The sequence below is a fragment of the Cricetulus griseus genome, chromosome 6, assembly GCF_003668045.3.
Source record: "Cricetulus griseus strain 17A/GY chromosome 6, alternate assembly CriGri-PICRH-1.0, whole genome shotgun sequence".
Classification (NCBI taxonomy): Eukaryota; Metazoa; Chordata; class Mammalia; order Rodentia; family Cricetidae; genus Cricetulus; species Cricetulus griseus.
The window spans coordinates 83,270,009-83,283,006 of record NC_048599.1 but is presented as its reverse complement, the minus strand read 5'-3'; the positions used below and the strand labels follow the sequence as shown (position 1 = coordinate 83,283,006).

The 12,998-nt window shown below is 50.8% G+C and overlaps 1 protein-coding gene across 4 annotated transcripts in view; it reads right to left on the bottom strand.

Moving 5' to 3' along the window:
• Cd82 (CD82 molecule) overlaps positions 1 to 12,476 on the bottom strand; it is a 48,213-nt gene extending 35,737 nt beyond the window's left edge. The window contains exons 1-2 of one of the 4 annotated variants that reach the window (XM_027422431.2): positions 12,369 to 12,476; positions 11,698 to 11,788 (exon numbers count right to left, since the gene is read on the bottom strand). The gene's annotated coding sequence lies outside the window, so the exon portion shown is untranslated. Of the gene's footprint in view, positions 1 to 8,709; positions 8,728 to 8,959; positions 9,058 to 11,697; positions 11,789 to 12,368 lie in introns of those variants that run through there. The other 3 variants (XM_027422434.2, XM_027422428.2, XM_035446506.1) reach the window with 3 other exon arrangements.
• Positions 12,477 to 12,998: the final 522 nt, after the last annotated feature.

The window sequence follows — 12,998 nt, the reverse complement described above, 5'->3', positions numbered from 1 at the left end:
TTCCACAAAATCTCTCTTCAATAAGTAGAATGTTTTTCATTTTTGTTTTCCATTTGGTTCACATGGAAACCAAGATTCTCTGGTCACTGTTTCTGGACATATATATGTATATGTTGTCCCTGTGTGCATGTGTGTTCACAAGTATATGGGCACACTTGTGGAAGCCTGAAGTTGAAGTCTGGTGTCTTTTGGGTATCATGCCCCACTTTATACCAAGATGGTTTCTCACTGAAACTGGAGCTCCCCAATTCCAGCTAGTCCACCCAGACAGCTTGCCCCAAGTATTCCCTGTCTCTGTTGCCAAGTGCTGAGGTTACAGGCAACTGCCACACCTGCCCAGCTTTTCTGTGGGTTCTTGGAGTCCCCACACTTCCAGGGCACATGCATCGTTTCCTCAGCCCTGGAGGTTGTTTTGTTTTGTTTTGTTTTGTTTTTAAGTCTGTGTAGTAATCACCCCTGCTCCTTTTTAATACCAGAACCATTATTTGGGTCCCCTCAGCTCTATACCAGCAACCCCCAAGTCCAGGCTGGGCTTATTCAATCTGAACACTAACAGAAACCATAGAGATCCAAGACCCAGCTGATCCTTGGTGCTTCAAGCAGCCCCAGCAAGCTCCCTCACCCCAGTTCAGGGCTGCCTGGCTCAGTTCTTATTTGCCATTATCATCATACTTACCAGCTCTGGCTTTATGAGAGTGTGCACTTCCTGCCACTAGGCATTTTCTCATTTAACCTACTGGCAAACCAAGGGTGAGAAAGTATTACAGGCAGGCTGGGTGTGATGGTGCATGCCTTTAATCCCAGCACTTGGGAGGCAGAAGCAGGTGGATCTCAGAGATTTGAGGCCAGTCTGGTCTGGTCTACATGGTAAGTTCCAGGACAGCCAGGACCATGTAGAGAGACACTGTCTCAATCAATCAATCAGTCAATCATCAATCACTCAATATGGCTAACCCTGGAGTCCCAGTGTCTGGAAGAATCCTATCAAGGTATAGGGAGCTCCCAGCAATTCTCTGCTGACAATGTACACAAGGTTTGAGAACAAGGCACCATGCTATACTGTCTCCTGGCAAAAGACAGGCCTGCCACTTGACTGCAGATGATGGTATAGCAGAGAAACTAGACTTGGGGATCTTCTGAACAGACTAGAGTAGAGCACACATCCTCCTTGCCCTGGCCACCGCTATCACACACACACACACACACACACACACACACACACACACACACACACAGGTCAGAGGTCACAGAAGTAGACAGTCTACATGACAGAGCATAAATTGAGGTCCAGACACCCACTCACTCATTATATAACTTCAAAGGCATCAATCCTCTCCCACTGAGTCTACCAAGTTTCTATGTCCTCTATAAACAGTGATGCCTCATCCGTCCCCTTGTAGGAGCACACTAATAATCCATCTTCTGAGACAGAGAGTGGGAGATGGCTTTGTCCCTACAGATGTGCTAACTTTTGTTACCAGCAACAAGGGGTGAATGCATTCTGAGTGCTCACTCCACACTTGAAGTGCTCCGTGTGCATGTGTGTGGGAACACACTTCCCCTCCACTTGTTTCATTGTTGGAGGGACCTCTATTGAGTATACACTTCTAGCCCACTACCCCCCTTCTTCAGTCCCTGCCCCAGATCCAAAGGTAGCTTATCTGATGGGCTCCTCTAGGAGACGCACTAGGCTTGCTAGACCAGGCTCCCCCTGGTGCAGAGCCAGGTTGTCTGAAGAAAGTTGCCATCCTGGTGTTGTCTGCTCTTGCCACCTGGTCCTGCAGCGAGGCAGTGCCAACTGTCATCTGTACCTAAACAAGTGACTCCACCAGTTCCAGAATAGACAGTGTAGAAGCTCCATGCCCAGATCTAAAGCCACATCCTACCATGCATGGGCTTTCACACATGTTAAGCTCACTGAGTCCTCATCCAATGTCCTGTTAGCCCCATCCCCATTTCACAGGTGAGCATGTTGAGACTCAGAGAAGCAATTAAACTGTTCTTGTCAGCTTCTGGTGACAAGTTTTTGAACAGCACCTAGCTCTTGGGTGGGTTACGCCTATGAAACCTGTGAATTTCTCAGCCATATCTGGTGTTGGTTGCCCAAGCAGGCTGTGGCCCAGGCACTCCCTGGGAGTCGCCTGGGCCTTGACAAACTGATATGTACTTCAAACCAACACTCCACCCCTCCTCTGAGAACACAGGATTGGTTAGCAACCAAAAATACAATGTGATCTCAAATTTACATAATCCATTTTTCTTCATATATGTGTCTTTTATAACTTTGTTGTGTGTGTTCCTTTTTTAAGTTGAATATCAAAATAATTTGGGCTTCTGGTTAGAAAATAAGGAAACTGTAAAAGACAATAAATGTCTCCAACCTGCATATCTGGATATGGTAATGTAATGTGAATATATATTTACTTGGGGTGTTTATTTAGTTATTTATTATGTGCATGAGTATTTTGCCTATATGTATGTAAATGCACTGTGTGTGTATGTGGCATCCACAGAGGCCAGAAGAAGTCACATTCCCTTGGAACTGGAGACAGCCACCATGTGGGTGCTGGAATGGAACCCTGGTCCTCTGCGAGAGCAGCGGAGTGCTCTAAACTGCTGAGCCAGCTCTCCAGTCCCTGTTTGGTGGCTTTTTGTTGTTGTTTCATTTGTTTATTTATTTGTTTGTTTATTCATTCAGTGTGTGTGTGTGTGTGTGTGTGTGTGTGTGTGTGCAGGCATGCACACAACAATTTGGGGGAGTCGGTTCTTTCCTTCTACCATATGGTTCCTGGGGCTTGAACTCAAGTCATCAAGCTTGGAAGCAAGTGCTGAGCCACCTCTCCATCCTACTGTGCACATTTAAACAGGTGTTTGTCTGCACTGGGGCCTTGGTGAGGAGTCATAGCGGAGCAGTCCCTACCATTCTGTGCCTGCAGAATCTCCTCGTAGTGACTGACAGCTGACAATCCCCACTTCCTCGTGGGCTGGCTCAATACAGGATTAAGGCCAGGACCCAGATGTCCTCTCCCTGGGAAAAGCCTTGCTCTGCACACAGTGGCCTCACATGTGCCTGGATGACAAAAGCCCCACAGAGCAGCTGCAGGATGACAGTCACAACTCTGCAGTCTGGGAAGGGCTGTAACTTGTCTGAGGTTTCACAACAGGTCTTAAGGACAAGCTGGAATATGAATCCAACTGCCTGGCCTTTAGATTCAAAGCTGCCTGGGGGCTCAGGTCTCCCAGGAACTTAAACCTGTTTCTTGCCAACAATGATGGTCAGAAGCATCATGTATGGAGACAGCACCTAGTAGGTGCCCAGCACTGTCAGAAATCTTCCACACACATTAGCTATGTCATTGTCAAACAGCACGGTGAAGTGAGCACAGCTGTCCCCTGGTGCCTGTAAAGGATACCAAATCTGTGGATGCTCAGGGTCCCTTCTGAACTACCGTATAATGTTTGGATAACCTGAGTATATCCAGTAAACCTTAAGCCATCTCTAGTTGTTACACCGTGTCCTTAGGAACTAAAGACAGCTCCACAAAGCCTGCCCACATGACAGTTTTCCCCCTAATACACTAGGTCTACAGCTCATTGACTCTGCAAATGTGAAAATCCTACCCGTGGGATGGTTAATCCTAGCTGCCAATGTGACAAGATCTGGATCACCTAGGAGTCTGGGCATGCTGTGAGGGATTACATTAATTGAGGGGGGCATGCACCCTGAGTAGGCAGCACCACTCCATAGCCTAGGGGTTCAGACCACACGAACACGAGAAAACTCGCTGAACACTTTGCTTTCTCACTGCAGATATAATGTGACCAGCTGCTCTTGTTCCTGCCCTCATATTGTCCCCACCATAGCAGATTGTATTCCTTCAAACTGTGAGCCAAAGTACACCCCCTACTCTGCTTTCAGTTGCTGTGTATCCACAATTCTGTCACAGCAATGAGAAAATAATGAATGCCCTGTGGACAAGGAGAGCCAACTCTGTGGCTGTCCGCTTCACAGGTACTAAGGGGTGCAGATGCTTGCCCAAGATTGCACACAACAGCAGTGGCAGGCATCCTGGGGAGGTTTGACGCCGGAGTCTCTGACCTTGCCTAGGAGCTTTCAGAGCACACACTGCCGGCTGCCCAAAGTAAGGAGTTCAGGCAGAGGCCCACTCCCTGCCCCGGGTTCCTCAAGAGCTCCACAGCACAGCGGGGATCTGAACCCAGGCCCAAACGCCCGCCTCCAGCACTCGGTCTGGTATCTCATTAGCCTTGAGATCACAGGCCCCGAATGCTGAGCTACTACCTGTGGGACTCCTGGCTTTTCAAGGAGAGTTGGGCTGGGGCCCAAAGGGCACAGAAGCTTCAGCGCAGGCCAAGAAGAAAGGGTGGGGTAGCACTTCCCAAACTGCCCCCGTGGTCTGTGGATGATGACTGCCCTGGGTATCCTGGAGGGCACCTTTCCCTTCCCCAGTCAGAGCCCCACATGTAGTAACTCTGATGCTGCCAGCTGCTGTCCAGAAGGGTTCACTAAGGGCTACAGAGGTCCCTCACTAGGCTGGAACTGAGGAAGTCGGTTGTTCCCCTCTCTGGAGAGTAAAGGCCAGGCTTTATAGGGAAGCGGAAGCCCTGTCTGGCAGCCCACCCTCCTTCCTGGTTCAGGTTCTAGGCCCTGCTTCTTGAAGGTGAGACCTCAAAGGAGTCACCAAGGATCTCACATGGAGCTGAATCCTGAAGTCCCCCAGAGACAACCCTCTTTTCAATCAGCTGTCATTTCCTGAGTGTCCACTGTAGGCTAAGGTACATAAATGGACAGGGTATCCCTGCCCAGGAGGCCTCTGTATGCCACAAACCAGCAAGACCAAAGGGAAGTTAAGTCATGGGAAATCTAGGGGAAAGAGCCTAGGAGCACACTTAGAAATAACTAGTGTCTTGTTAACACCCCAGTGTTAACAATATATTGGAGAGGCAGAAATGTCCCTGGTGGAGCTGGAACAAACCAGCCAGATGCAGACCCTAACCATAGCTCTCAGCCATTCCGCATCTGCCCAGTGCCAGGAATAAAATGATGTTTCCCAAGCAAGTGTTTGTGGTGTTCCCACATCATCCCACGAAGCCATCACCACCACTATCATCATTTTTCTGGTTCAGAAATTGAGGCTCAGAAACAGCTACAGAGCTAGGAAATGGAGCTGTGGGGTGCAGTGGTGGGCCACAGGCCATACTATGTGCTGAGCTCTATCAGGAAGAATGAAGGGAACAGAACTGGAAGCCGGGCATTGCTCTGCCCACTGTACTGAGGTTGGGGTGTACATGTGTGTGTCACCTGAAAACCAGGTAATGACTGGCTAGCAGCAAGGCCTGGAAGGAATGGCCAGAGAGGACTTACATACAGTCACACCATGGACAAACATGCTGTTGCCTCTGCTCCTCTCAGCTGCCTCTGCCTGTCAGCCCTGTGTGCGTCAGCTGCTAACAGGAAACTCACTGTGGTGCAGGGGGAATCCCAGGAGTGAGTCAGGGGTAAGTCAACTGGACAGACCCCAGCTGGACCCCTCAGGGCACTGGCCTCAGGGTGGACTCCTCTCAGCAGGGCAGCCTCAGCAGCTGAGGGGAAGAACACATCTAGACCACTGGGCCCTGTTTACCTCTGGGATTCCCCTTCAGGTTTCTCAGACCCAGGCTGGCTCTTTCCTGCTGAGATTAAACAGGTCACCTCCCCCAGCCCCATCCTGTCCCACAGAGGGGTCCAGGCCAAGGGTGGGTTCTACCCACCCTTCCCGCCAGCTGCCTCTTACAGAGCCAAGTCCTGGATGTTTGATGCTACTGGTTGTATAATGGCTACAACCCAGCTTCCCACAGGGCAGAGGAAGTGGGCACAATGGTTTAGGGCAGAGGCCAAGGCTAAGGTCTCAATGCAGGAGAGCCTGCAGGCTCCAGACATTTTAAATCCAAAGCAGGGTTCAGGGCTAGGCTTCTGGGTTAGGTGCCAGTGTCTTGAGATACCCCCTCCCCCAATGTATGAGGATCAGACCCTGTTTGGCCCCCAAGTGAAAGTGTTGAGTCCCCAAGGTGGAGGGAGTTGCCAGCCAGTGTGAACTTCCTCTTCTAAAATAAGGGGATGCCCCTACTTGTCAAACTTTAACCCCAGGGAGCCAAAAGCCATCCTTTGTGGGAAACTTGTGCCCAAATGTCTGAACCATCACCCTGAATTCTCTGGGATGAACAGGGAAGCCTGGGTACTTTTGCCATCCACCCTGATAAGATGCCCACTGATGGTTGGCACAGGCTCCCCCAACTCAGCCCAGACTTCACTTCTTCATAGGTGAATACAGGGCTTTCTTGGGGCCACCACCCTATCACTCAGTAGCATTCATCCTCCCTGTGACTACCACCCATTAGTGTAGTCACCTTCATGAGCCCCAACTGGGCTCCTGGGACAGGGCATAGCAACCTTCAATGGTTCTTCTCACTTTCTGTGACACAAAACCCAAGTTTTCTCACTAGCATTCAAAGCCCTTCTGGAGTTCATCCCACCTACCATCTCTGCTTTGCATACCCTGAAAGCCAAGTTGGAGCTAGACCAGTGTTTCTCAACCAGTGTTTCATTTGTAGGGGGGTCAAATGACCCTTTCATAGTGGTCACATAAGACCATCAGAATACAAGATAGTTACATTATGATTCATAACAGTATAAAAATTATAGTTATGAAGTGGCAATGAAAATATTTTTATGCCAGGGGGTCACCACAACTTGAGAAGCTGTGTTAGAGGGTCCAGCAATAAGAAGGTTGAGAACTACTGAGCTAGACCAGTAACCCAGCCATTTCCCAAGAGCATGCTCAACAGGCTGACCTTACCTTTGAGCATCTTCCTCTGCCCAAGACACCTTCTGCCCCAACTGTCCAGTCCTTAAGTTCCCAAAGTTTCCTAGCATCTTCTTCTTTGACTATATTGTGTCACATTCCCTGATCCAAGCCCCTTCCCAGATGCTGAGCAACCCAAGGGTGAGGGCAATGTCATGTTATTGCTTGACATTCATGTCATAGAAAGGGAGCTGTTGGGAATGAATGCCTCCTTCTACCAAGGTGGCTCCTTTTTCACTGTAGCAAATGCCTATCTAATGCCACTAAAATGCTGACATCCATGAGCAGGGAGGTCCAAGCTTAATCAGGACTGGGGAGATCAGGCAGAAAGTCCTGCCCAAGTCTCACCTCCAACACTGCTACCAGCCCTGGATCTCCAGAGTCTCCTCACAGATGCCCCTTCTCTCTCCCTCCCTCCTTCTCTCAGTCTCTCTCAATCTGTCTCTGTCTCTGTCTCTGTCTCTGTCTCTCTCTCTCTCTCTCTCTCTCTCACACACACACACACACACACACACACACACACACACACACGTCTCTTTCACATGGCCCCAGCTTTCAGCCAGGCTTTCCAGGGCACTTTCCATCTTACCCCACAGCATGAGCTCATCTCCCCTGAAAATGCAGGGATCTCACATGTAGCACCTTCCATGCCTTCTGTGCCCAGCCCTGCTCACACAGACTGTGTGCTCATCCTGCCCCAAACTGAGCCTCCAGTCACTAGAGCCTCACAGACCCCTGGGACTTCCCCTGACCTAACTCAGGCTGTGAGAGAGCCTCTTCAGGAGGGGAATGGGATGGGGGAGTCTCACAGTGCCTCAGGATGAGGACAATGCCAAGCCCATGTGGGGACACACGTCTACATCCTCCTCAGCTGTCTTGTATGCAGTATGGACTCATTATGCAGGTTTTTTTGGGGGGGGGTCTTCAACACCCATCAACTCCAAGCAATGTTATGAACTCAGACACTTTAGTCCAGGTAACATACTTTCTGACCCACAAAACAACAAGATGATGGTGGCTGGTGGCTGTTTGACTCTGGTGAGGTCAAGGGTGGGACAGCTGCAAGCTACCCACCAACCCTCCAAACCAAGCCAAACCCCTAAGATAGGTTTACTTCTCAGAAGGAAGGCAACAACATATCACCTGCCCACTGACATCACAGGAGCTTCTCAGTTAGGCTTCTGAACACCCAGTGCCTTGTCAGGCATTGGACACAGAGTTTCATTTAGTTCTTGCTGCTACTGTTAGGTCATTGTCCCCCAAGTCACAGATGAGGAAACTGAAATTTGAAGGGGGAGTGGAATCCAAGTTGGTGGAGTCCCAAATCCCAAATCCTTGACACAGCCAGGACCCAGGATCCAGGACCCAGGATCCCCACCACCATCGGGAGTGGAGTCACTCAGCAAAGATACCCTGGGAACAGCAGGAAGCTTCAGAGCTTGGCTAGATTCTAAGCAGGTTTTTGTAAGGTTTCCCCTTCTACTCCCCTTTCACCCCAAAAGAGAGTTAGTTGCTCCATCTGCTATCCCTCTAGGGGCCTAGGGGCCTCTTCCACCAGCTCACCTGGAAAAGCCTGGCTAGGTTTCCACTGCAAGTCCAGCTCAGTGGAGCGCTCACAAGTTGGAAGGAGGGAAAGAATGTTAATTGCCCTGCTTTGGGGTTCCTTTCTGGGACTCAGTAACACAGGGTGACATATCAAGTAGTTTTCCTCAGTGGCAATTTGCAGCTGAGGTCTAGCTACACACAGTCTGAATGCGGGTGGCCTCCCTCCCCGCAGTGCCTGTCACCTGCTAGCCCTTGCCTTCCTGTGTTTTGGTGAGAAAAGGCACTCCGGGAGCATGGAGCTCACCTCAATCAACTTCCTTCTTCTGGAACCCGAAGAGTTCAGGGCTGGGGGCAGGGACCGGCCCAGGGCTACAAGGCTGGTGTGTGGCGCAACCAGAACTTGGGAGTTCGGGACTCGGAGGCGAATGATCTTTCTCAGTCACTAACTACTCTGGTCTGTTACCTGTTGCCAAGCGGGTTCCGCAGGCTGCTGAAGTCGGGCAAAGCTAAGTTTGCTTCCGATTGTCCCGCCTCCTCCCCCAGGCCCCTCTTACCTGCTCTCTCGGTCCTGGCTACACGCTTTAAGTCCGGTTTCTCCAGCTGGCGCCCCAGCCCGCGTCTGACTGCGCAGCTTGGCTCTCTCCTCCCCTCTCCCCCGCCACCCCCTCCGGGAGTCAGTCCAGGAGCTCAACGGCCCTGTCAGGCCACGCCACGCCCCCGAGACCACGCCTTCGACACGCCCCCTACAATACTCCTCTCCGGGCCCTGCGGGAGGTAGCACCAGGCTCCGCCTATCACGGCCTCCTGGTCCAATCAAACCACCACACCCCTTAGCACACCCCTGGGCTGCCCTTTGCTAACCCTCCAGCTCCGCCTCCGGCCCTGCAGCCTTGCTCCAAGCAGGGTTCATCCCTGCTCACTACAGCCTGGAGGTGAGACCATGAGAACGATTCGCTCTGCCTGCTTTGAACCTCCAGAGGATGTAGCCCGCCCTTGTTTTCTGTGCCCTTCCAGCCTCTAACAGCCCTGCCTAACGGTCCTTCTCCCTGCGGTCTCCCTCATCCTTCCTAGTTCCCTCCTAGGCCGCTGGCGGTCCTCCTAAACCCTTCGTTTTCCCTCCCCACATCTCTTTCTCCAGGGGTTTACCCCTGGGCCTCCAACTGGGAAGCCACGCCCAGGCTCCGCCCCTCCCCAGGGTTCTCTGCTCCGCCCTGATCTTGTTCCCCCTGGCAACCCCTGCTCAGGGCTGCAGGCCTGGGGCCCCCACGCTGGCATTCTAGGACCCGCAGGCGTATCCTGGTGCAACCAGGGAATGGCGTGGGAGCGTTCGCGTTCCAAGACTAGGCCTCCAAGTGGAGGCGGCTTGGACACAAGCACTTTCTGAAAATACTAACAGCTACCAGTGGTTGACCCCTTGCTCAGAGACAGATTGATTAGTGAAGAGCTGTGAAAGAGTTCTACTACCCCCGGGCTACTTTCCTTGCTCCCATTTTACAGATGCACAACCCAAGCTTTAGAAAGAAGCTGTGGGCTAGAGTCTAACAGCATAGTCGTTTGTGAACTATTCCCATGTCTCGAATCACAGACTTATGCTTGCTCTAGCTTGCCTGGATTTTGGCCCTTGAAGAAGTGGCCCAGGCCAGCCAGCTGTGATACAGCAGGCTGAAGAGGGTGTGACAGGAGAGGGCGGCTTGAGCCCTCCATGGCTGGCTTCTCCCTTTAGAAGGTGGGCTGCCAAAGCTCTCCAGATGTCTGCACACCCTACCCTGCATGTCCAGGCTGTGGACCCGCCTCCGGCAAGTTACCAGGTTAATGACCATAGCCCTTAACCTGTGAGCTGACAAAGCTTCCAGCAGCAGGCATTATCTCCCTGGCATCTCACAGAAAGCCTCTGTGGTGAGGATATGAACCAGCCTGCTTTGCAGGAACCCAGTGGGTGGAGCGCAGTGGATGTCCAGTGGTTTTCAAAGCTCTGTTCTCACCCCAGAGGTACCACCACTGCCTGAGAACTTGATAGGAGTATGTTTGGGGTTTGAGGCATCCCAGAACAGAGTGAGAAACTGCAATGGTTTATTTTCACAAGGTTTCCAGGTGATTCTGAGTCAGCCTTGAGTGTGAGAACCGCTATTGTGAGTAGATGAACACCTTAGGGTGGGCTGAGACTCACAGAACCCGTGTAGACCTGGCAGCTGTGTAACTCAGGGCAAAATAAAGTATTTAGAATGAGCTTTTAAGAAGGGACTAACAGCTAGGCATGGTGGCTCACACCTATCCTAGCACTCAGGAGGCAGAATCAGGAGGATCAGGAGTTAGAGGCCAGCCTTGGCCACACAGTAAGTTTGAAGCTAACAGGGGATGAATGAGGCCCTGCCTGAAAAAAATAGAAGAGAAAGAAAAACCTGATAAGAAAAATGTTAATGCCAATTCTGAGGCTGTCCTCAAATCTTCCTCCTCCAGCTTCCTCCTCCAGCTTCCTGAGTGTTGTGCTTAAGGACATGAGCCACTGCTCCTGGCTTCGAGATGAGGAGACATGGCATTCACTTGGTTCAGCCCAGTGTGTGAACTAAGGCAGGTCTGGTGGTATAAGTTGAACCAGCACTTGGGAGGTAAAGGTGGGAACATCAGGAGTTCAAGGTCATCCTGGCTGTATCCAATAATGAGTTAAACAATTTACATTCCAAGTTTAGGAAATAGGGTAGAGAGATGGCTCATGGGTTAAGAGAGCTTGCTGCTCTTCCAGAGGACTAGAGTTTGGTCCCGGTACCTAAGTTGGGAGGGTTACAATCGAATGTAACTCCAGCTCTTTGCTTATGTGCCATGTACACACACCACACACACACACGAGAGAGGGAGAGAGAGAGAGAGAGAGAGAGAGATGAACTGTGCTTTCCCCAGACAACAGCCGTTTATTCCATAAGATGCCAAGATCTCACCATGTTCCCAGACACTGTGAATGCTACTGGTGCAGGTGTGCTGTTGTGCCCTGGGCTGGGTGCAACATCTTGATCCTGTCCAGCCTTTGTCAAGTGATCATAAAATACCTTTCCCTCCCACCCTGCTCAGGGTCTGCCTTGATCTTCAAGCTAGGATGTTTGTGATGGTGACTCACAGATGGCTGCTGTGTGACGAAACTTTTACTGGGGTGGGTGGGTGGAACTCAGCATACACATCAACTCACCACAGATAGGGAACCCATGACAGACCCAAGTGTGGATGCCACCAAAGTTCCACTTGGTGAACCAATGAGTTTTACTGGGGTTCCTTACAGGAATATGGGTGAAGGATTACTTACAGGAGAAGAAATGACTCACAGTCAGCTGCTCACCCCAGGCACAGGGGACGACAGCTCACAAAAGCTGGGAATGTGGACCACACTGCAAAGCCTGCAGGCAGATGGAGAGGAAGAAAATGTTGTTATTGTAATCATCCATTTTGCATTACTATAACAAAATACCAGATGTCAGATGACTAACAAAGAAGTCTGATTTGAAGCATGTTCACTTCAGGACAAGGTCCACATCCGGTGATGTATATTGTTGACAGGGTTTCCACAAACACAGCATAGGACAGAAACTGCACTTCTGTGTTGTCTTGGTCAGTGTTCTATTGTGGTGAAGGGACACCACAACCATGGCTGCTCTTAGAAAGAAAAGCATTTAATTGGGGCTGGCTCACAGTTTCAGAGGTTTAGTCCATTATCAATACGACCTATAGCATGAAGGCAGACATTATGCTGGAAAAGTGGCTGAGAGCTCTACATCTGTATCCATAGACAAAAGGAAGAGACACTGGGACTGGCTTGGGCTTTTGAAACCTCAAAGCCCACCCCCAGTGACACACTTCCTTCAACAAGGGCCAGACCTCCTAATCACTCTCTGATAGTGCTACTCTCTGATGACCAAGCATTCAAATCTATGAGCCTATGGGACCATTCTTATTCACACACTGTCACAGTGCACTTACCTGTAGTCCCAGTACTCCGGAGGTGGAAGCAGGAGCATCAGGAGTTAAAGGTCAGCCTCAAGAAAGATGGGAAAGGGAAGAGAGGAGATAAGGGAAAAGGGGAGGGAAGGAGAGAGGGGACAGTCACTATGTGTGTTACAGTCCTCCCCTCCCCTCCCCTCTCCAGGGCCCCCAGGCAGTCTGGCTTCCTTGTGTTGGTCAGAACAATCTAAGGACTAGGTGGATGCATTAGGCCTCGGAAGTAAGGTTGTGTCTTCCTTCCCCTTCCACAATGGAGCTCAGAAAGGACCACCCTGCTCAGAGGGAGGAAATGGCTCAGCCCCCTGTCTGAGAAGGTGGGGTTCTAGAATAGTTGCTGCCAGGCAGAAGCTGCTGCAGGCTTCAAGTGGGTCCTCAGCGAGATGGGGTAGAATTTCCACTGATGAGAAGTAGGAATGTAAATTAAATTGAGTTAAAACAAGCACAATCTTCCTTTCAGAATTCTCTGGACAGAGGAAGCCCCTCCTGCCCCATGGCTGGTCCCGCTTCCTTGACATTGTGAACCTGAACAGATCCCCCCCCCCAACAATGCCCATTCTTAGGATGCCTGCTTCCCACAAGTGTGAACAGCGGCACAGAAAAGTGTTTACT